This window comes from Rhinolophus hipposideros, assembly GCF_964194185.1.
Source record: "Rhinolophus hipposideros genome assembly, chromosome: 15".
NCBI classification, from domain to species: domain Eukaryota; kingdom Metazoa; phylum Chordata; class Mammalia; order Chiroptera; family Rhinolophidae; genus Rhinolophus; species Rhinolophus hipposideros.
This window is the reverse complement of record NC_138061.1, coordinates 61,917,603-61,941,160: the sequence shown is the minus strand read 5'-3', so window position 1 is coordinate 61,941,160 and position 23,558 is coordinate 61,917,603. Positions and strand designations below refer to the sequence as shown.

General features: G+C 35.7%; 1 protein-coding gene and 1 pseudogene across 3 annotated transcripts in view; one reads left to right on the top strand and one right to left on the bottom strand.

Annotated features, from left to right (window-relative positions):
• Positions 1 to 16,520, top strand: part of LOC308508572 (large ribosomal subunit protein eL36-like) — a 48,839-nt pseudogene extending 32,319 nt beyond the window's left edge. The window contains exons 2-3 of the transcript in view: positions 6,585 to 6,660; positions 16,208 to 16,520. The product of the transcript in view is annotated as a large ribosomal subunit protein eL36-like (transcript). The remainder of the gene's footprint in view (positions 1 to 6,584; positions 6,661 to 16,207) is intronic.
• BMPR1A (bone morphogenetic protein receptor type 1A) overlaps positions 1 to 23,558 on the bottom strand; it is a 138,144-nt gene that overhangs the window by 92,796 nt on the left and 21,790 nt on the right. The window lies entirely within an intron of this gene.

Genomic DNA, 23,558 nt, shown 5'->3' with positions numbered 1-23,558 from the left:
TTGAAGAACAAAGTTGGAGGACTGATGTTACCCAACTTCAAGAATTACAACAAAACTCCAATAGTCAATACAGAGTGGTCTTGGTAAAAGAACAGATAAATAGATCAGTGGGGCAGAATAGAGGTCCCGGAAATAGACTCACATAAACTGATCCTTGACAAAGGAGCAAAAACAGTCTTTTCAGCATATGGTGCTGGACAATAAAACATCCACATAAAAAAGAAAGAAAGAAATCCAAACATAGACCTTTCATCCTTCACAAAAAGTAACTGAAAATGGGTCATAGAACTAACTGTAAAATGAGAGACTCTTAGAAAATAATAGGAGAAAACCTAGATGACCTTGGATTTGGTGATGACTTTTTTAGATAAAACACCAAAAGCACAATCCATGAAAGAAATAATTGATAAGCTGGAGTACATTAAAATTTAAAACTTCTGCTCTGCAAAAGGCAATTTCAAGAGAATGAGAAGACAAGCCAGACTAGGAGACAATATTTAAAAAAAACCCTTCTGATGACTGTTATCCAAAATATACAAAGAACTCTTCAATAAGAAACCAATCCAATTCAGAAATGAGCAAAAGGTTTGGATACCTCACCAAAACAGATGTGCAGATAGCAAATAATCACTGAACAGATGTTCAACATCACATATCATTAAAGAATTGCAAATTAAAACAAGAGATAGATGTCGCTAAACACTTACTAGAATGGTCCAAATCCAAAACACTGACACCAAATTGTAGTTAGGATATGGAGCAAAGGAACTTTCGTTCACTGTTGGTGGGAATGCAAAACAATACAGCCACACTGGAAGAGGGTTTGGCAGTTTCATACAAAACTAAACATACTATTAGCATACAATTAGCACACAGAAATCATGCTCCATGGTATCCTAAATGAGTCAAAAACTTATGTCCACACAAAAGTCTGTACAGAGATGGTCATAGCAGCTTTATTCATAATTGCCAAAACTTGGAAGCAACCAAGATGCCCTTCAGTAGGTGAATGACTAAGTAAGCTGTGGTCTATCCAGATAATGGATTATTTTTCTGTTAGAAAGAAATAAGCTTTCAAGACATGAAGACATGGAGGAACCTTAAATGCATATTACTAAGTGAAAGGAGCCAATCTGAAAAGGCTACATACTGTACGATTCCCATTACATGGCATACTGGAAGAGGCAACGCTATGGGTCAGTAAAAAGATCAGAGGTTGCCAAGGTTATGTGGGAGGGAGGGATGAATAGGCAGAGCACAGAGGATTTTTAAGGCAGTGGAATTATTATGTATGATCCTACAATGGTGGATACATGTCATTATACATTTATCAAAACACACAGAAGATACATCAAGAGAGAACCCGAAGGTAAACTATGGACTTTGGGTGACGATGTGTCAATGTAGGCTCCTGAATTTAACAAATATCACTCTGGTGAGGGTTTTTGATAATGGGGGGAGGTGGTATATGAAAAATTTCTATACCTTCAGCTCAATTCTGCTGTGAACTAAAACCGGTCTAAAAAATAAAATCTACTTAAAATGTGTGTGTGTCTTAATGGTGTATTTTCTTTTACATTTTATTGATATAATGTAATTCTCAATTTTAGCACACATCTTTTCACATTAAACAACTGTAAGATCAGGATGCATCTTAAAATCAGTTCATATCATTGTTCTTTCTTAATGATACACAGAATAGCATTACATCAATACCTGCAGATTACACAGATGTATGTGTTTTAGGATTGATGAAATACATTTCAGAGTATACAGCTTAACTTCAGAAAGAGCGGCTAATGCTAACAACCAATTGTTTTTCATATACAAACCTCGTCGGATGTAATAAGTGTGACTAGCAGATTGACTTCTAATTAAGTCATCAGTTGATTAATGTTTTCAAGATCCTCTTCAACCATAGCACTATTACTTTATATGATTCATCATCTCTATTTGCCAGTTTTCTTTCTTCCTAATCTACACAGAAAATTTCTTAACTCAGATGCTGTCACTAAGACACACGAATAGTTACCCACACACCCCTTGGGTATGTGCAAAGCTTCATTTGTTGTGCTAAGCATGCTTTGTAAACTCGTCCATTCTAAAACCTTCGATCAGATTTGTAAAGCTATTAAAGTTACTTTCTTTAGTATTTAACTAATGGATAGTTCGTTTTTGGAATCCTATAAGATAGACTCTGGCTTTTTATTCACTACTGTTTCTTCTACTATAATTATTAATTTTTTACCAATTCTTTTATTTTTCCTTTTGGTCATTTCTCCAGTCCTCCAAAATTTTACTGACCTGGCTTTACACAGTCAGCTATAAAATTAATTCAAAAACACTGGACAGATTCTCCAATAGAAATATCATTTTCAAATCAAATTTATGCCATTTCTTTGAAAATCAGTCAACCTTGTCCATTTCTATTCCACCAGTTTAAAAAAAGATGTTGCTGAAAGTTACAAATTTCTGTGGGCAGTGCCACCAATTGATTGGCGGGTTCTAAGAACCACGTGGCAAAACCCCAGAAACCACAATGTACTTTACCCACTCAGAAGGAAACACAATTTTCTTTACCATTACAATTTACAATTAGAAAAATGTAGTGATACAATCCTTGAAGAAATGTCAACATTTTCTCAGCCCAATCATAAGAAAATAAAATGCAAATGACTGGTGAGAAATAAGTATATCTGCATTAATCCACAGTATATATAAAAGACCTTTGTTTGTTTCATTGATGTAATACCAGTAAACTTACTTTCCCTTACGTGTGTTCAACTGAAATGCAAATGAATTTTTGAATGAGTACATCCACAGATCAAGTATCTAAAAGTTAACGAATTGATACTACGAACAATGAAAAACAGTCTTTAATAATCACAGATCAGTATTTTGATAGGGGTGTGGGTTACAGAGGTGTATGCATTTTTTCAAGACTAAGTGAACATAAGACATAAGATCTCCGCATTTCACAGTATACACCTGTGTACATATATGCTTTTAAACTTAAACAATAAATTAAGAATATGGAATGGAAAAAAGCAAAAAATAAAAATAAAATCCCATGGGGTTGGATTGGAATTGGAAATATAAGCTAAAATTCTTTAATAATATAATTTTTAAAACAATATATTTCCTAAATATGTTCCCAGAAAGGGACTCGAAGCAGTGATATCCAGTACCAATGAGAACACCTAATGGTCAGATCTTGGTTTCTATATATGATTTCCCCACTAAAAGAGACCAGGTCTCCTTAGAGATATGACTGACTTTGCCCCATACACAAAGCAAGGAAGGTCCAATGTGAGCCTGAAATGTTAAAGTCAGAAAGTAAGGCTGTACACACATCCAAAGGACACTAGAGCCAGGATGAAGGGACTCCCACTGTCAAAATGTGGGATAATATGAACATCAAAAAACATAAGGGTTGTAATGGATTCTAACCCATTGAAATAGAAGTTCATTAGTCCATACTGATGATAGCTAGCTAGCTAGATAAAATAAATAGGTGAGAGAGTAAGAAGGATTCTTAAAGTACAATGCAGACTGATAAACGTAAAATTGATGAAACTGGAAAATCACTATATTACAACTATAAATAGCAAGTACCAATGAATTCTAAAAGGGGGGGTGGGAAATTGTATGAGGAACAAGAAAATTGTATGGTCTTCAGCTATCTCCCCCCAGATTGTTTATTAGTCATAAAGGGGATAACAGTGACTATTTAGTGGAGAAATTGGACAATCCCTTGACTGGGTGACCAAAATAACATTACCAATGACAAGTATGACAAACACATTACGCCTCTGAATATGACACCGTGAGGAAGGACACATCATCATTTATGCAGAGTGCGGGCCAGAGATGCACCGCCTACATCTAACAATGAGAAAACGTCAGACAATTCCCAAATGAGGAACACTGCATAAAGTAACTGACCTATATTCTTCAAAAATGTTAATGTCATGAAAGACAAAAGACAGCTAAGGAGCTGTTCCAGATTAAAGAGATGTAATGACCGAATCCTTTACCAGAGGAAAATAAAGTCTAAAAAGGATTTAGCTGAGACAACTGACAATAGAATATTAGACTGCAGATTAAAGTACTGCATTAGTGTTAAATCTCTTGAATTTGATAACCAAAGTGTGACTATATACGTGATTATCCTTGTTCTTCGAAAACAGAGACTGAAATAGTGAAGGTAAAAGGGCATAATATACACAACCTCATTCTTTCAAAGAGTTCATCAAAAATTAATTGTATGTATGTGTGCAGATAGGTAAAGGAAAGAGGGAGAATCAGAGAATGATGCAAATGGGGAAAAACGTTAAAAATCGATGAATCTAGGTAAAAAGTATATGGGAGTTCAGGATGTTATTCTTGTATCTCTTCGAAGTATAAAGTAACTTCAAAATAAAAAGTAAAAATAAAAGGATTAAATTATTATGTTGAAGTCCTAACACCCTGTGCCTCAGAATGTCACCTTGTTTATGTGTAGAGGTCATCAAGTTAAAATGAAGCCATCAGTATGGGACCTGATTCAATATGATTGGTATCCTTATAACAAGGGGGAATTCTGGACACAGACATGAAGAGAGACAGGCAGAAGACGGCCACCTATAACCCAAGGAATACTGAGGTCACCAGAAGTTAGGAAAGAGGCCTGGAACAGATTAAATTCTTCCTTTCCTAGCGACTTCCACCCCCAACTTGATTTGGATGTCTAGATTCCAAAACTAGGAGAAAATAATTTTCTGCTATTCTAAGCAGAAACCAAAAGAATTGGAATAGTAAAAAACAAAACAATACTAACACCTATAGAAAATTATGCTAGAATACTTTTTTACAGGTATGAGATACTTTCACCAAATAAACATGTTTAAAAAACACAAATAATATTTGGGTTATTCACTGTTGTTCACCAAATAGAGATTGAAGAAATCATCAAACACAAACCTTACACTGTAAAGAAAACCATGTGATATTAAAAAAAAAAAAACTAACCAAACTCAATGGACTATCCCTGTAAGTGCTGTTAATGTAAACTAAATCCCAACTAAGAATATACTAAAATTGATTTAGCAAAGTCATCATTATTTAAGGATCATAGTATATATAAATTTTTAAATCCACCATCAGACTCAACTGAAAAGGTTGTTAAAACTAAAAAAATAATTACTTTGAATGGTTTAAGTATATATATAACAATATGTTGTTTGCATATTAACAAAACAGATTACAAAATATAATGGAAAATAATCTCACAATAGCACCAAAAAATATAATATACTATAAAATTTTACTGAAACTTAAAAAAGACTAATAAAAGAAAGTATGCCATTTATGTGTAAGAAAACGATATACTATAAAGACGTCAGTTCTCTCCAAGTCAATCAATAAATGTTAACAGGCTTGGAAAAATAAACTTTGGAATATCTTAAACTTGGAAAGTAACACAGAAGGATTTGCCTTACCAAGTATTAAAATATACTGAAAGCTGTATCAACATAAATGGTGTGATTCTCCTGTCAAGAGACAGATGTAAGAGGAGACCAAAAGTAGATCTAGATATATACGTATATATGAATATAATAAAAGCAGTCTCTCAAATCAACAAAAGGTGCTGAGAGAATTGCTAACCATTTTGAAAAAACTAAGCTAGATCCTTACCTCATGCAACCAAATTAATTCCAGATAAGCAAAAGGTTAAGATGTAAAATGTGAAACCATAAAAAAAATGTGAAACTACTGCAGTGGGAAGGAATTTCTAAGTTTGACATCAAAAGTAGAAACCACAAAGAAAACGGCTGATGTAAATTGTTACTAAAGATAACACTGAATATAATTCTTCTGTTTTACATAGCAATCTTAATAAACCTATAACATTATGTTGTACTTTCAGAGTTGTGGCTAGAGCAGTAAGATTAGAATATTTTATTCCATTTATCAGACTTCATTTTTTTTTCTGGCTTCATTTTTAAAGAGTACAATTTCCCCCTCTAATTTGACAATTGGCTTTTCCTGTAATGGTTAGGAGATTACAGAGTAAGAAAAAGTACTGAATTCCTTTTTTTCACATTTCTGTGATCGCTATCTTTAGTTGGAATAAGAAAATATCTAAAATCTGGGTAAGTAACTTCCTACAAGTTGGTATTGAGTTATTACAAAGGATACATTTTTCTAAATGATTCAAGTTAATATTCTAGGTGAAGGAATAAGAAGTATCTACAAGGATTTTTCTTCCCACTCAAGCTAGTACCACTGGATCTGAGTGCTACTTGCACCTCGAATGGTTAAATCATCCATGTTATAAGCAAATGTTTGCTCTGCAGAAAAAAAAAATTGCTTATTTAAATGTGATATCCCATTTCAAATTCCTAGATTCTTCTCCCTTTCCTTTACATCACAGTCATTCAAGCATTTGTATCTGCAGTAGAGAGGCAAGACGTATTTCTAATGTAGTTCAGATTCTTTAAAATGATTTTTACTTTCCAAATCCTCTTTTCTGTCCTTTCATAAATTACCCTGAAATGCAGGATATAAGGTAAAACCTGAGTTATGACACTGAATTTACACAGGGCTTAAGTGGAAGTGCTGAAGCCAACAAGAGTTCTTCCTCAGCCACCATCTGGACTCAGCTGAACGATGTGGAAGGTAGTTAAGTTGTATCAGAGCAGGTAAGAGTTTCACGCAGAGGAGTCAGTTGTGTCAAATGCCACTGACAAGTTGAAGATGAGGACAGAAAATGTGGCACCACGGAGGCCATCAACAAACTGACAAGAATGGTTTCTGAGATGTTACTGGGGTGGGCAGGAGGAATAAAGATTGGAGCAGGTTAAATAGTTGAAGGACAGCGAGAGAGGTGGTTTTGCAAGTAAACACTCCCTGAAACCACATGGCTCGTAAGATACAGGGTGGAAGATGACCATTTCTCACCTCGGTTTATCCTAGAGGCTGTTTGCTGATATGTATAAACCAATGAACAGGCAAAGACAAATAAGAGAGGGAGAAAACAGTCAAAATTCTCATAGGTATTATAAACAAACAGAGCTAAGTGAGACATACTTATCTCTGTGCTTATATCAACTTCAATGGAATAATTTAGCATGTTTGTATAAGCTGCCCTGTACATTTTTTTGGTCATATTTTTAACAATTAAGAAACACTTTCCAAATTATTGGTGTTCAAAACATATTAATTTCTGTGTTCTCTAAACATTCTAAGTAAGTCAACATATGTACAAGATTTTATGCCCTGGAAAGTTCTCTTACTACCGTGTTTCCCCGAAGATAAGACCTAGTCGGACAATCAGCTCTAATGAGTCTTTTGGAGCAAAAATTAATATAAGACCCAGTCTTATATTATATTACATTATGTTAAATATGACTCGGTCTTATAGTAAAATAAAACCAGGTCTTATACTAATTTTTGCTCCAAAAGACACATTAGAGCTGATGGTCCAGTTAGGTCTTATTTTTTGGGAAACAGAATATACACGAGTTCTTGTTTTCTCACAGCACCACCACTAATTTTATTTTATTCTCATTTAAAAAAAAAAATCCCTATTAATGCTGGCGTTCCTGTTCTAGCCAAAGCTTTCGTGGCACATCTTTTCCACATACCATATTAATCATAGTTCTTACTACTAATTGTTTCTAAAGCCCTTAACTGTAGCCTTTTGACAGATATGTGTAGAAATGTTCTTTATTTTCTCAAAGAATTATAAGCTCTCCTATCTTTCCTAAAGCCTAAACGACTCTATTTTTAGGTTTCCCTCTTGTGATAGAGCCATTAGCACTGTCACTTTAGGATTAGGGATGCAACAGGGAATGCCGGATTAGAGCACCCTCTACTTGGCTCCACGGATTTTTGCATTTGGGAAACACAGCAATGTTCTGTGCTATCTCCCAGTTTTTCAAGACAAGCCAGAAATCTGGATTTTCTTTTTGTGAAATCCCCCAAGTTTTAATTGTTTGCGACTCATTTTTATAAAAATACAGTGTAAGACAAACATAATTTGCAAAGCAGGCCAAATCCAGCCGACAGGCCACTAGTATGTAACTCTAGGTTAAAGAATCACGGTGGGTCTGCTTATTTCTCTTTCACCTTTTCTTGTTTTTAAGGTAGTTCTTCCAGCCAACCAGAGATATCATCACAGGTCATTCTATAATATACTCTATTCAAAGATTCAAAGTGAGGTTAAACTACCTACCACCATCACCAAGTACGATTAAACAGCTCTCTTTTTTAAAGTAACATACCACATTTGCATTTTGAAACTAGTTTGGGATGGGAAATAAATTCATCCTTAAATTTATAATCGCTCAAAAAAATTTATCATTGCTCTTGTAAAGAAGGTTTTCTTCTATCTACAGAAGCATAATAATATTTATAGAAGCACCTACAGTGCACTTTCACACTTTGGTATTTCACTAAAGCCTACATTACCTTGAAGTAGGTTTTATTATCTCGTTTTACAGACGACCTGCAATGGTTCCCAAAGTTCTCAGTTTCAGTTACTCAGCACTCAGAATCTAGCAGAAATGGTTGATGAGGATTGCTTTTGGACAGGTATCACTAATCAAGATTATAACCATTTTAAATCACAATCATAAAAATGCAAAGTAAAGGTGTTGGAAAAATAGCTAAACCTTAATTTCAACTCCTGAAATTCTTCAGGTTCATTCATCTCCCAATGACTAATACAGTCATAGTTATTTTCAAGACAAGTAATACTGAAGTCTCAGCTCTTTTGGGCTAATATGTTTCTTTCCAGGACCTCTAAAAACACTAAACATTTTACAAAACCCAAAGCTTTTTTGTTAATTAAAGAGGACTAAAACAGATCAATGGTTGCTGTCACACAAGTTACTGAGCACGTGTGAGAGGCAAGACCCTGAGCTCAACCCAAGAACACAAGGAGCCAAATGAGATTCCCCACTCACACAGAGCTTAACAGTTTCTAAGAATGGAAACAGATCTTAAAGAAACCTTCATACAGGGGTAGCCGGTTAGCTTAGTTGGTTAGATTGTGGTGCTGATAACACCAAGGTTGCTGGTTCGATCCCCACAGGGGCCACTGTGAGCTGCACCCCCTCCTTAAAAAAAAAAAAGAAATTAAAGAAAACGTTTATACAAATTATAACTTAATTATAATCACGATAAGTGCCACAAAGGAAATTTAAAATGTGGTGCTAGACGATAGCTTTGACAAAGGTGTGTAAGTTCAAGCATTAATAAGTTACTGAACAAAATCTCGATATAATCGAGGAGAAAGAAAAACAAACTGCTCCATTAGCCTGAAGTGGCTCCTTTAAAAATATACAGTCTGAGGGCTTACATTAAAAATCTTAGAAATATAACTCTATTTATATTTTACATATCCTAGCATAAGTTTCTATGTTTAAGTCAATTTTGATGTTTTTAAAGCCATTCATTTCCCTATAAAACACACACATGTAAATAATAAACCTTACTATTTTAAAAAGTAGAACCCTTATTAGGGTTTAAGTCTAAGGCTCAATGAATATTTAAAATAATTAAAGCACATTATACAATTATAAAAAAGACAAAACGAATAACATCTATCAAATAATGTATATCATGTAAAAAATTGATAACGTACAAAATTGATCACGTGTAAAAAATTGATATTAATTTTCCAAGTATGGAAATTGTGACAAATGGGTCAATTACTTGGGGTTTGCAAAGATATGAAAATAACATGGATTAGGAAGCTACAAAAGCAAAGAACTAAAACAGGTCATAGTCTTCTAGTAAAAAATTGGCACCATAAGGAATAGACACAAGTTTTCAAAATATGCTTAAGAAAACGTGTCAAAAATGTGTTTCAAATCTCACTAACAACTAATGATTTTTTGTCAAAATAGCAAATAAACAAAGTGTTCAAATACAATAAAAGATTGAAAAGTCAAAAATATCTCATGAGATTTATGTCCATTTTCCCATTTCCTCTGAGGTTTAACTACATATAATTTTAAAAAATATAAATACATTCACTGAATGACTTAAGTAACAACCTCCTCCAGCAGCATATTCTCTTCTCCCTAATCACTTTCACACACCGTCCCTGCTTCACGCAGTCACAGCTTTCTTTAATATAGGGAACCACACCTCAATTTTTGGGGAACAAGGCCCATACTTAAACACATGGAAGTTTAGAAGAAAAGCCCATGATGGTGCCTGATAATGCCATGCAACTTAAAAAATAAAAAATTCACAAATCCCAAGTCTCAGCTTCTCTCACCCCTTCCAAAAACTACCTTAAAAAGAGTGAACCAAACTACGAGTCATCTAATCACCCTATATTTATTAAGAATGTTCAATGAATATATACCCAATATGTGTAATAGGAGCTAGAGAAAAAGACATGTGATTAAACCTCCAGCACAGTGTATAGCTAGCAGCCACCGTCCCAGGTTATTTTACAGATCCACAATACGGGCACTACTTGACACACCAGAGGTACACCAATAGTAGCTAGAATTATTTTAAATCAAATTAGAGATAGAGAACAAATACTTAGGAAGAAAAAGAACAGTATAAAGTGGCAATAAAAACCCTACAAAAGCACAAAAAATGGAAGAAATGACCAAAGCCCAGATTTAATTAAGGCTTCATGGAGAAAGTAAGACAGGCGGAGCATACCAAGTTGGCTTGGACTTATTAAACAAGAAGTAGAGGGAGAGGATTAACATTGAAACATAGACAAGACCGGAGAATTAGGACCATAACGTAGAATGTCAAATCCAACATCCTATTATTGAGCAAAAATATGTAAATAAATTAAAACCCATGAGCTAGAAAGAATAAAACCTATATGAACATGACAAAACAGAACATCAAGTCCCAATGCTCAACCACAAATTTTTATCAGCTGTATCTTTTTCCTTTTTGGAAAAAGTGTGTTGGGACAGTCTGTTTAGAAAATATGAGACCTGGGCCTTCCTGGTGGCTCAGGCGGTTGGAGCTCCAAGCTCCTAACACCGAAGGCTGCCGGTTCGATTCACACATGGGCCAGTGGGCTCTCAACCACAAGGTATGGTGGGCTCTGCCCCGGCAACTGAGATTGAACACGGCACCTTGAGCTGAGCTGCCGCTGAGCTCCCGATGGCTCAGTTGGTTGGAGCACGGGCTCTCAACCACAAGGTTGCCGATTCAACTCCCGACTCCCGCGAGGGATGGTGGGCAGTGCCCCCTGCAACTAAGACTGAAAGGACAACTTTACTTGGAAAAAGTCCTGGAAGTACACACTGTTCCCCAATAAAGTCCTGTTCCCCTTCCCCGCCAAAAAAAAGATTACAAAAGAAGAAAGAAAATATGAGACCTACTATCAAAATACTAAAGATTTACACAAATGTGACTATATTTCTATATCATCTGATTACTATTTATAGAGACTTTCTCCAGAAGAGCATTATGCAACCTTAATACAAATGAGGAGGGGAAATAATCAATACTTTTTAAAGAACTGATAATGTTTAACAGAGGTATAAGAAGTTTATAAATAATGCTTAAACTCTCATAAATGCAACCAGATACACATATAAGCTATATTCAAATTTTAATAACCAAGATTTTTAAATGATTGCTTAGAGGTTTAAAAAAAGCTTACCTACATTCTAACTAAAACTGAACTGGGAAAAATTACAACATAAAAGTCAAATTAACATTCAGAATGTGGCACTGGGATTTTTATGACAGTGCTTATGTGAAAAATCTTTTTAAGGTCTTCATTTATCTAAGAGAAGCAGAGAATTGGAACAAAAGAAATACTGTAACTGGGATGGGGACTTTTTACCACCAAGTTTCTGAAACATACAAACAGTCCAATTCATGCCATTTTATGCCAAGAAATTCATTTTTTCTCAAAAATCAATTTAAAATACTCTCTAAATTTAATTCAATATTAATTTGAGTTAAATTTATGTTATTAAAATATAAATTATAGGCCTCTCAAAGAAAATATCTTTATACCTTTAAATATTTAAAGAAACAATCTTTAGGCTTACTTGGAAGCTAAACTATATAAAAGTAAAGCCTTTAAAAGAAAAACTAAGTAGTGACTTTTACAAATATTTAAGTTAAAATGGTTCTCTTTTGGGGGCCCTATCAGGGAAAATGTCTTAAGTCTCTCACTCCCCAAGTGGGGGCAGGGCTGAAGATACTATGGCAAATGCATATTCTAGCCTCGCCAGAGCGGCTCCAAACTTGAAGTGCAGTGGTAGGCTCTGGAACAAAGAATGTGTAACTTGATCTCTTTCCCTTCTCTCCTCCTTCACAGCAACATTTAGAAAGTAATTTAACCTCTCAAAATGGCATCTTTGTGCTGCTGAGGAGAAAACATCTATTCGCTATTACAGTGTAAGGGGAAAAAAAAGAAATCAAATCACTTGTAAAAAATGGTTTTTGCTTAATACACAGTGATATTTATGCGTCAAACATTGAGTACACAGACAAGCCAATTATAAATGAAGATTACATTTTTGCTACTTGAATGGCTACTACCCAAGATTTAAAAATGCAACTCAGGTTTTAAGAACAATTAGTCTAATAAAAGGTAGACTTAGTATTTATTTTGCTTCTACAACAAAAATAATAATTAGCTCCAAAGACGTTTTCAAAAGAGGAAATAATTAAGAATACAAAAAAAAATCCAAATAAATTGAACTTTCAATCTCAGTAGCCGAAAGAATGATGCAAGTTATATACTTTAATGCTGAAATTATCTTTTCATTTACCCTAATTTAATAAAGGAGACAAGTAAATCTGAAAATCTGGAAACAAAAACCTGAAAACAAGTTTGTCAGCCAGGAATCAAAGGATCTATTGAACATTCTCACCACTGACAAAAATTTTTAAAGTTATTCTAAAATTAGTACCACCAAAATTTTATATAATTTTTATAAATTTCAGAGCACTTCTACATTCATGACATAATTTGATCTTCATAACAACCTTGTGAGATAGGTGGTCACAAATCTGTTTGGTAGAAGTCCCCTGACTCCAGTCTACAGCCCTACACTGTTATTTCTATTTCAATCTGTACTAGGAAGCACTATTACCCTTCTACCAGAGAGGAGACGGGTTCAGAAGGAAATAACTTGCCTAAGGTCACTATGCTGACACAGCAGGTCCAACTCCAAGTCTGCCACTTAACCACTACTGCAGTCCTTACATTTATCAAAATAAACAGGTAAAATGAACAGTTTAATGTTAATGTAACTGACTAAAAACCAACTGCGGTAGCAGAATTAACGGTCCCCACAAAGACATCCATGTCCTAATCCCTAGAATGTAGGAATGTTACTTTTCATGTCAAAGGGGACTTGGCAGATGTGATTAAGGTTACAAGGCTTGGGGAGATTATCCTGTTGGGTTCAGTCTAATCATATGAGTCCTTAAAAACAGAAATCTTGGCCGGCCCAGTGGCTCAGGCGGTTAGAGCTCCATGCTCCTAACTCTGAAGGCTGCCAGTTCGATTCCCACATGGGCCAGTGGGCTCTCAGCCACAAGGCTGCCAGTTCGATTCCTCAACTCCCGCAGGGGATGGTGGGCTGTGCCCCCTGCAACTAGAAAACGGCAACTGGACCTGGAGCTGAGCTGCACCCTCCACAACTAAGACTGAAAAAACAACTTGAAGCTGAAAGGCACCCTCCACAACTAAGATTGAAAGGACAACAACTTGACTTGGAAAAAAGGCCTGGAAGTACACACTGTTCCCCAGTAAAGTCCTGTTCCCCTTCCCCAATAAAATCTTAAAAATATACATATATATTTAAAAAAAAGAAAAAAACAAAAAAACCCAGAAATTTTTCCAGTTGTGGTTAGAGAGAGAAAGAGATGACAAAGCGTCAGAGAGATGAGACCTATTGGTTTTAAAGATGAGGAGGAAGGAGGCCTCTAGCAGCCTGAAGAGGCAAAGAATCAGGTTCTCTCCTAGAGCCTCCACAAAAGGAATTCTCACCTACAGACCTGTAAAGTAATACATTTGTGCTGATCAAAGTCTGTGGTTTGGACAGCACAAATTATTTTACAGCAGCGTTAGGAAACTAATACACCAACCATACCATACAACTACCATACACTCAACATTTGTGTCCCTCCGAAATTCAGGTTAAATCCTAACTCTCAACATGATGATTTGGAGGTGGGGCCATCAGAAGGTGATTAGGTCATGAGCGTAGAGCCCTCATAAATGTGACTGGAGCCCTTACAAGAGATGCTAGAGAGAGCCCCAGCTCCTTCTGCCATGTGAGAGTACAGAGAAAAGACGGCCATCTATGAAGCAGGAAGTGGGCTCTCCCCAGACACTTAATCTGCCAGCACTTTGGTCTTAAGACTTCTCAGACTCCAGACTATGAGAAATAAACTCCTGTTGTTCATAAGCTACCCACTTTATGGTATTTTGTAATAGTCACCTGAACGACTAAGAGAATTAACTATTTTATATTGTAAATTAACTGAAAACTGTCTTATAATACAAAAAGCAATCTGGTAGCAAGCAAATGTGTAATCAGAAATCCTGCCCCCTGTATAGATGAAATACAAATACAGGTACCAGTCAGTATATACCTGGATGTGACTTTGTTGCTAATGACATTCTGGCTCAATGCTATACCTTTCAACTCTTCTTCCTCCTTTCCTAGCAAGTCAATGTAAATACAAACTCTGAAATCCCCAAATACAGATCCAACTAACTGTCTTTTGCCTTGTCCACAGCAGCATGTGTGAGCAGATGGGAAAGTCAGGAGGATGATCAAAGAGCATAGAGTAATTGGGTAGAGACTGAAGTGATAACCAAAAAAGAATGGGATCAATTAAGTAGAGGTAGCAGAAGAGAGCTCAGAAAGAAAGGAGCTGAATAGAGTTCAAAGAATATTTGCCAAGGAACTGTGCTAGATATGTTATTGATTCATTGTTATTACTATCCCATCTTACAGACGGGGAAACTGAGCACAGACCATTATAAAACTTAGCAGTCACACAACTAGTCAATGGCAAAGACAGGATTCAAATGCAGGTAGCTGGGCTTCAGAGCTACAGCACTTAACCAGTAAATTATGTTGCTCTCCGGAGTGTAAACCTCTCATTTAACCCCTTAAGGCAAAACAGAAATAAAATTTCTTCCTGAAAGATGTGGGTAAGATTACAGAGATAACATGATTTAAAAAATTTGAAAAGTGCCTGGTATACAGTTATCAGGCAATAAATGCTAGTGATGAGCACTAGCTGCTGTGCTAAACATCTTCCTTACCGGATCTTGTTTAATCCTCATGACAGCCCAGGAGCTGTATTTTTGTTTCTGGCTATGGGAAAACTGCTTGGAGAGGTTAAGGTTACACAACCAATAAGTGACACAGACAATTCACACTTGGGACTTAACCTAACCACTGGTCAATAGTTCTTTTGGCTTGAGCATCACCAAATACAACTGTGAAAACCTACATAATCCCTCACACATTTTTAAGTTGACATCTAAAATCTTTCACAAGTGAGGTAACTGCGAAGAATATGATTTATCGTATATTGTAAATACCAACATTTTAAATAAACTTAACATCACTCTTAAATCTGTTCAAGAGAAGCCAAATACCATTGCGATCTGACACCTACCATGATCCACTTTAAAACGACAATTTCACATTTTCTTCTCTTTGAACTCATTTGATTTGCCCTGTTTGTAATAATTTCTGTTTGAAAGTCTAACATTAATCACTCAGTCATACATGTCTACAGTTTAAATGGAAATCTTTTAATACACTACCTTTGACCATAAATAAGCCTCTTAAGTGTTTAAATATTGTTTGGGATCCAATTATCACAATTAACATATGCAATAGATTTAAATGAGACATTAAAGATTCGATAAGTAATTAATATTTGAGGTAAAAATTTTACTAGAAATATATTAATAAGATGGATGGGGCTTTTTTCCAATTAGTTCACGCCATCTGAGTATTACTTAAAATGAGATAACATGGCACAGTCACACTTTTCTATTTTTGTTTTTTAAAGAAAGCAGTAAGACACTTGTTCACATAAATAGGTGGAGAATGGATTGTCAGTTGAGTTGCACAGTTTTAAAATTTTTTCTGAGTTATTTATTCAAAGTCCCATAGTGTTTTAGCATCAAAGGTATTTTGAATGATCCTCAGCCGCAGGCGCCATTGAGGAGCAGCAGCCATAGCTCTGCGCCAGTCCATGGCCGTCGTGTCAACAAGGGCAACAAGGTGACCAAGAAAGTGCACACGCCGAGGCATGGCCACCGTGGCGCCCCACCAAGCACACCAAGTTTGACCAGGCATGAGAGCCCTGCGGTTTTGCTACGAACCGAACCACGCGCCATGGAGCTGCTCAAGGTCTCTGAGGAAAAAGGGGCCCTGAAGTTCAGCAAGCAAAGGGTGGGGACACACTTCTGTGCCAAGAGGAAGAGAGAGGAGCTGAGCAATCTCCTTGCAGCCATGAGGAAGGCAGCAGCCAAGGAGGACTGAGCCCCATCGCCTCGGTGTGTAATAAAATCTACTCAGAAAAAAATATATTGTTAATGACTTAGCAGCTAAAACCGATTATTTTTGAATACTGGAATTGAAAAAATCCTTCAATTTTATTGGTAGCAAATACATGGGAAACCATTACTGGATTTGCTCCCCTAAAAAATAGAGCTACTTACTTTCTCAGTTCTAACACCAACATTTGGAACTGCCACTTTAGGGATCCCTGAGGTTTTGTTAACTTTTGGAGATATAATTCATACGATAAAATTCACTCTTTTAAAGTGTACAAATTAAATGGTTATCAGCATATTCGCAAAGTTGTACAACCATCACCATGGTCTAATTCCAGAACATTTTCATCTCCCTTTTAAAAAGAACTTAGTAACGAGCATTAGCAATTGCTTCTGATTATGGGAAACCCAACTCCCCCTCCAGCAAATCCACTAAACCACTTTCTTTCTCTATGAATTTGCCTATTCTGGGCATTTTATTAAATGGAATTGTACAATACGTGGTCCTTTATGACGGGCTTCTTTCACATAAAGTGTTCAAAGTTAACTCATGTAGCATGAGTCCGTATTTCACTTCTTTTCATGGGTGAATATTCCATTGTATAGCAAGACCACATTTTAACTATTTGTCACTTGAAGGACATCTGGATTGTTTCCATTTCTTGCTGTTATAAGTAACGCTGCTATGACCTTTCATGTACAAGTCATGTACAAATCACTAAGAAATTCTACCTTGAATCCACTAGTTTATTCACCTTATGCGTAGGCTCCTTGAAACAAACCCTAGCTAGAATAGGGATATAATATGTCATTAATGAATATAAGTTTTAAGGTCAAATCCTTAGCTCCAAGGTACACCACTTTCCTTTCCCCTAAAATGTAAGTTTAGTCAAATGCTTTTCTCCTGAGATTGATCCAATTTATGACACTGACAAAACAGATGAACTTTCCTCTTATCATATAACTGCCAGTTTAATAGGTTTATAGCATTTCTCAAGCCTTTTTTTGGGATTAAACACAGACAACATTTTTACATGCAATGATTTACGAAATATTTCCATCCATTTAAAGTTAACTGCTCACCGCGTTTTACTCCTAACTTAAGTACTTATACAACAAATCTGTAGATTTTTTTGGATTAAAAGCTTCCATCTGGTTATATATTTCATACCCCATTGTTGCCTTCCATTATAAATTTATTTTATTGGTTCTTATGCTATAAGTTCTTTTTCAAACTAAACTCCAACTATCCAAGCATAATTAGTGACCCCTTCCTCCACTGGTATGTTGCTCCTGTTTCATTATATGCTAAAGTTAAAATATGACTGTGTTTCTGCACTTTTATTCAATTATTCAATTTTTAAACCCAGTTATCAGTTATTCTACATCACATGGTTGTGCTCTGAATTGAGATAACATATATCTTAAGGGTGTGAAATCTATAATGAAAACATTAAATGGTGTTTTTATTTGTAATTTTTAACCCTTATATCATTCGCAGGATGAACGAGATTATATTTCAACCAAATTAAAACTAATTATTTAATAAAGCGTGTTGGGAAACTGGCTAGCCATCTGACTTTAAAAAATAAAAATGAGCCCTATCTCACTCCTTAGATAAAAATAAATTATAGATTGGTAAAATATTTAAAGTAGAAGAAAATAGTTTTGCTTTTGGTTTTGTTTTTATTTTTGTTTGTTTTTTTTTAATATTCTCTCACAAGGAGAGGCCATTCTAAGTATGACACATTAAGCTAGTGAGGGAAAGAATGATACAGTCCTTTTAGGAAGTTACGTATCAGTTGCCTATTAGACATTAAAGTGGAGTATAAATTTCTGAAGAAGAGTTCAGGCTAGAGATTAAAAGTTGGGCATTAGCAACACACAGATGGTTTCAAAGCCTTAAGGTCAGATAAGATCAACAGGGAATGAGTATGACTGAAAAAGAGATATAAGGACTGAGCTCAGGAAGCACTCCAAGACAAAAAAGACTGAGATGCAAACTAAGAAGAGCAGGCAGTCCAGAAAGCCAAGTGAAGAAAGTATTTCCAGGAGGACAGAATAAGTGACCATCTGTGTCAAATACTGTTAATAGGTCAAATTCAAGGATGAGAAAGAAAGAGTCATGAGTAACCTTCACAAGAGCAGTTTAGGCAGGGTGCTAGGAGAAAAACCCTAATGAAAGTGGGTGGACTCATAAGACATTGGGAGAAGAAAACTAGAGACAAACTATAGACACATCTTTTGGGGAAAAAAAGGAGAGGAGAAATATGGAGCAACAGTTTGAGGGGCAAGGGGAGTCAACAGAGGTTTTATTGTTCTTTAAGATGAGAAGTAAGAGCATGGGTGTGCTGATGAGAATAATCTTGTATCATGTAAGAGAGAAGGGATGGAATTAGATAGAGAACAGTGGAGGTTGTAGACTTTGCCAGAAGCATGATCAGTTCATTCCATAATAATGGAGGAAAATCAGAATACATGGAGCATAGACAAAGACAGATGGATAGATGTAGTAGCAGGAGCTTAATGGATGATATCTTCTTATGGTATCTATTTCCTCAGTGAGATTAAAAGCAAAGTTGTGCACTGAGTGTAAAGAATACAGAAGGTGGGGTCGGAGGTTTGAAGAGGAAAAGGTTTAAAAGATCACCCCATAGGTCAGATTGGGAAAGCAAATGGACTAAGAACCACTGGTAAGCAACATCAAGGGCTCATCTGACCTTCATGGTCATTAACTTGAAGTAAGACCAATCAGCAAAAGTAATTCTCCAGCCACTGTCACCAGCAAAAGTGCAAGTGTACAATCAGGGCACCCAAATAAGAAGCAAACTTTGACAGAATTGAAGAGAGAAATAGACAGCAACATAATAATAGGAGACTTCAACATTTCTGTTTCAATAATGGACAGAACAACAAGATAGAAGCTCAATAAAATAGGATTTGAACAACATTATGAACCAATTGGACCTAACAGACATATATAGAAAACTTCACCTACCAGCAGCAGAATACATATTCTTATCAAGCACAGAGGGAACATTCTTCAGGAGAGATCACGTGCTATGCCACAAAACAAGTCTTGACAAAGTTAAGAATATTGAAATCATACCAAGTATCTTTTCCAACCACAACAGAATGACAATAGCAAAACTGAGGAAATTCACAAATATGTGAAAATTAAACAACACACTCTTGAACAACTAATAGTTCAAATAAGAAATCACAAGGGAAATTAGAAAATATCTTTAGACAAAGACAAAATTTATGGGGTGCAGCAAAAGCAGTTCTGAGAGGGAAGTGTATAGTGGTATACACCTGAAATTAAAAAAAAGAGACCTCAAACCAACAATCTAACTTTGAACTTCAAAGAACTAGAAAAAGAATAAACTAAATTCAAAGTGATAAGAAACTAATAAAGATTACAGCAGAAATAAACAAACTAGAGAACAGAATAGAAGAAAATGAATGAAACTCTAAGTTTGTTATTTGAAAAGACCAACAAAATTTGACAAACTCTTAGACTAAAAAACACAAATGACTAAAAGCAGAAACGCAAGAGGAGACATTACAACTGATGTCACAGAAATAAAAAGGATTTAAAAGACTATATGTAGACTAGGTTAGAATTGATTATATTAACCTAGAATTTATTCCTAGAATAAATTCCTAGAAACATAAAGTGCAGAGTCCCAAACAAGATGAACCCAACGAGGCCCACACTAAGACACATCATAATTACAATGCCACAGGTTAAAGACAAAGAAAAAAATCTTAAAGGTGGCAAGAGAAAAGTACTTAATTACGTACACGGGAGCTCCCATAAGACTGCTAGCTGATTTCTCAACAGAAACTTTGCAGGCCAGAAGAGACTGGCACAAAATATTCAATGTGATGAAAAGCAAGGACCTACAACCAAGGTTACTCTACCCAGCAAAGCTATCATTTAGAATCAAACGGCAGATAAAGAACTTCCCAGACAAGAAAAAGCTAAAGGAGTTCATCACCACCAAACCAGTATTACAAGAAATGTTAAAGGGACTTTTTTAAGAAGAATGAGAAAAAGATAAAAAATATGAGTAATAAAATGGCAATAACTATATACCTATCAATAATACTTGAAATGTAAATGGATTGAATCCTCCAATCAAAAGATATAGGGTGGCTGAATGAGTAAGAAAACAAGACCCTTACATATGCTGCCTACAAGAGACCCACTTCACATCAAAACACACAGAGACTGAAAGTACAGTGATGGAAAAAGATATTTCATACAAATAGAAACAAATGAAAAAGCTGGGGTAGTAACATTTCTATCAGACTAAATAGATTTGAAAACAAAAGCTATAATAAGAGACAAAGAAGGATACCTCATATACAAAAAACAGCCAAGATATCGAAGCAACCTAGGTGTCCATTGATAGATGACTGGATAAAGAAGATGTGGTGCATATATACAATGGAATATTACTCAGTCATAAAAAAGGAATAAATCTTACCATTTGCAACACGGATGGACCTAGAGGATATTATGCTAAGTGAAATAAGTCAGACAGAGAAAGAAAAATACCATGATTTCACTTATGTGTAAAATCTAAAAAACAAAATAAACAAAACAGAAACAAACTGATAGATACAGAGAACAAACTGATGGTTGTCAGATGGGAAGGAGATTAAGGGACTGGCTGAAAAAGGTGAAGGGATTAAGAAGTAGAAACTGGGGGCGGCCAGATGGCTCAGTTGGAGAGCACGGGCTCTTAGCAACAGGGTTGCTGGTTTGATTCCCACATGGGCCAATTACCATATGGGCCAGTGAGCTGCGTCCTTCACAACTAGACTGAAGACAACAAGCTGCCGTTGAGCTGCCGGATGGCTCCGTTGGTTAGAGCGTGAGTTCTTAACAACAAGGTTGTCGTTTCAATTCCCGCATGGGATGGTGGGCTGTGCCCCCTACTAGACTGAAGGACAACGACTTGACTTGGAGCTGATAGGTCCTAGAAAAAACACACTGTTCCCCAATATTCCCCAATTAAAAAAAAAAAAAAGACGTACAAATTGGCAGTTACAAAAGAATCACGGGCATGTAAAGTACAGCATAGGGAATATACTCAATAATATTGCAGTAACTATTTATGGTGCCAGGTGGGTACTAAACTTTTGGGGGAATCACTTCATAAGTTATGTAAATGTCTAACCACTGTGCTGCATACCTGAAATATAATATTGAATACCAACTGTAATTGAAAAATAAAGAATACAATACTTAAGAATAAAGTTAACCAAGAAAGCAAAAGACTTGTACACTGAAAACTATAAACATTGCTGAAAAAACTAATGAAAACACAAATAAATGGAGACATCCTATGTCCAAGAACTGAGACTTTCTTGTTTAATGCCCATATGATCAAAGTGATCTACAGATTCAGTGCAATCCTTATGAAAAATCCTAATGGTATTTTTTGCATAAATAGAAAAAAACTTAAAATTCATATGGACTCTCAAAGGATCTCAAACAGCCAAAACAATCTTGAGCATGAAGAACAAAGCTGGAGGCCTCCTATTTCCTGATTTCAGAACATACTACAAAACTACAGCAATCAAAAATTATGATACTGACATGAAGGCAGACAGACGAATGGGACAGAAGAGAGACGCCAGAAAGAAACCGTTGCAAATACAGGCAAATGATCTTCAACAAGAATACCAAGACTACAAAATGGTGAAAGGACAGTCTCTTTAACAAATGGTGCTGGGAAAACTGGATATCTACACACAATAGAATGAAGAGGCACCCTTTTCCTTACACCATATACAAAAATTAACTCAAAATGGATTAAAAACTTAAACTATAAAACTAGAAGAAAATATAGGGGAAAAGCTTCATGACAGTGGAATGGATAATGATTTCTTGGATATGACACCAAAGGCACAGGCAAAAAAACCCAAAAGAGATAAATGGGACTACATCAGCACTTAAAACATTTGTGAAGCAAAGGAAATAATCAACAGAGCAACAAGGCAACCTTTTAATATGGAATGGAAGAAAATATTTGCAAACCGTATAGTGGATAAGGTGTTAATAACCAGAATATACAAAGAATTTCTGCAACTCAATAACAACAGCAACAAACCCCTAATTTAAAAATGGACAAAGGACTTGAATAGACATTTCTCCAAAGAAGATACAGGCATACTTTGGAGACGTTGCCTGTTCAGGTCCAGACCACTGCAATAAAGCGAGTATCGCAATAAAGTCAGTCAAACAAATTTTTTTGGTTTTCCAGTGCATATAAAAGTTATGTTTACAGTATATGGTAGTCTGTTAAGTGTACGATAGCATTATGTCTTTAAAAAAAACAATGTACATACCTTAATTTAAAAAAATACTTTATTGCTAAAAAATGCTAACCATCATCTGAGCCTGCTGACTTGCTCAACACAGGGTTGAGCCAACAGACTTGCTCAACGCAGGGTTGCCACTAACCTTCAATTTGTAAAAAACTGCAAAGCACAATGAAGTGAAACACAATAAAATGAGGTACGCCTGTATACAAATGGCCAACAAGCATGTGAAAGATATTCAATGTCACAAATCATCAGTGAAATTCAAATCGAAACCACAAGATATCTCCTAATACCTTCGAAACCACGAGATATCTCCTAATACCTGTTAGAATGGCCACTAGCAGAAAAACAAAATAACAAGTGTTGCAAAGATGTGGAGAAATCAGAACTCTGTACACTGCTGGTGGGATGTAAAATGGTACAGTCGCTATGGAAAACAGTAAGGAAGTTCCTCAAAATATTAAAAATAGAACTAACTACCTTATGACCCATCAATCCCACTTCCGGGTATATATTCAAAAGAATTGAAAACAGGACCTTGAAAAGATATATGCACACCCATGTCCATTCACTGCAGCATTACTCACAACAGCTAAGAGTGGGAGCAACTTACGTGTCCATCACAAATAAATATAAAGAAAATGTGGTGGACACACAATGGAGTATTATTCGACCTTAAACA